This window comes from Cavia porcellus, unplaced genomic scaffold (genome assembly GCF_034190915.1).
Source record: "Cavia porcellus strain 051 isolate PalLab524CR breed Dunkin Hartley unplaced genomic scaffold, mCavPor4.1 scaffold_1, whole genome shotgun sequence".
Lineage (NCBI taxonomy): Eukaryota > Metazoa > Chordata > Mammalia > Rodentia > Caviidae > Cavia > Cavia porcellus.
Genome location: NW_026947484.1, coordinates 211,744,875 through 211,746,168, shown reverse-complemented (window position 1 = coordinate 211,746,168; position 1,294 = coordinate 211,744,875). Strand labels below are relative to the sequence as shown.

General features: G+C 44.0%; 1 non-coding gene across 1 annotated transcript; it reads left to right on the top strand.

Moving 5' to 3' along the window:
- Positions 1-308: 308 nt before the first annotated feature.
- On the top strand, positions 309-445 carry LOC111757748 (small Cajal body-specific RNA 11). The gene has a single exon (XR_002792042.1). It is a non-coding gene; the product is annotated as a small Cajal body-specific RNA 11 (non-coding RNA).
- The last annotated feature ends 849 nt before the right edge of the window (positions 446-1,294 follow it).

The following is a 1,294-nucleotide window of genomic DNA, read 5'->3' as shown; positions in this document are numbered from 1 at the left end:
ATTACAGGCAAGCACCACCACACCCAGCATCCTGAGTTTTAGACTAAACTATAAGTTCATGAAACTGGGCTTCAGTGATAGCATCTTCCTCCCCAATCCTGTACTCCCCCAACCAGTGTTGGGAATCCCCAGGGCCTCACGTAGTAAGCTGGCACTTAGCACTAAACTTTATTCCTAGCCCCACCTCATTTCTTGTGTTCTAAGGATCTGTCAATGGCTTCACCATGAACCAAATCTCAAATGCCTCTCACCTCTGTTCTTTCAGTTATCAGGCCCTGTGAGTCTCACTCAGAAATAAACCCTCCTCTGTGTCCTGGCCTATGTTTGTGCTCCCCTGTGCTCAGCTGTCACAGGGTAGTCTGGCAGGACTTACAGCAGTTTCCCTCTCAGTTTAGGAGGGCTGTCCTAAGAATAGGGCTGGCTCTTAAAGGCACGAGAGGACAATTAAAAAAGAAAGAAAGAAAGAAAGAAAGAAAGAAATGCTCCTCTAGCCATTCTCTCTCTCTTTCTCTCTCTCTGGTACCAGGAATCAACCTGAAGACTTAACTGTTAGGTTTTTTGACACAATAAGGAGACAAAAAAGAAAAAGAGGACTTTATTGAGGACATAAAGGGGAGTGCACAACTCACAGGGCTCCTCTTATCTGAGGAAAGGGGAACTGTGGTTTGTCAGGACTTTGGCTAGAGGTGGAGTTTGAGGGGCAGGCAGTAATGATGTGTTAGGAACTGATTAGCGTTTTCTTTGCACACGTGAGAAGGGAAAAAGGAAGTCGTATTTAGGGTTAAGGGGAGAAAGAAGAGGAAGTGGTCATTGGGAAGATAAACTGTTGTTTTTTGTCCTTCCACCATGTTAGACCACTGCCATAAGAGTCAGCAATTTATACTCTGACAGGAACCTATCATTTACTTACCTCTATCATTAAGAAAGGGTGATGACTCTCTCAGACTGATTCCTGCTGGACAGGGGCATCATGTTGGAGGTTAGGAGATAGGATGACAATTAATGCCCATGTAGAAGTTGGTGCCAGGTGTTTCAGCCAAGACAAGGAGTTCATTTTTCATGAAGACTCACATCCTAGATTGCAGAAATCTTGAAAAAAGTTTAAAAATACAAGGTGCTATGAGGAGGCAGTTCATAATCAAAATTAAAGGACCCAGAAGAGGTAGAAGAAAGGGAACTCATGATCCAAATGTGTCATTCCACCAGACCATGGTGAGGAGGAGGAATATCCATAGCCTAGCTGTTGGTGCTTTTTGTCTAAGTGGTTGTGGAGACTTTTTACCTTGTCTGTGAT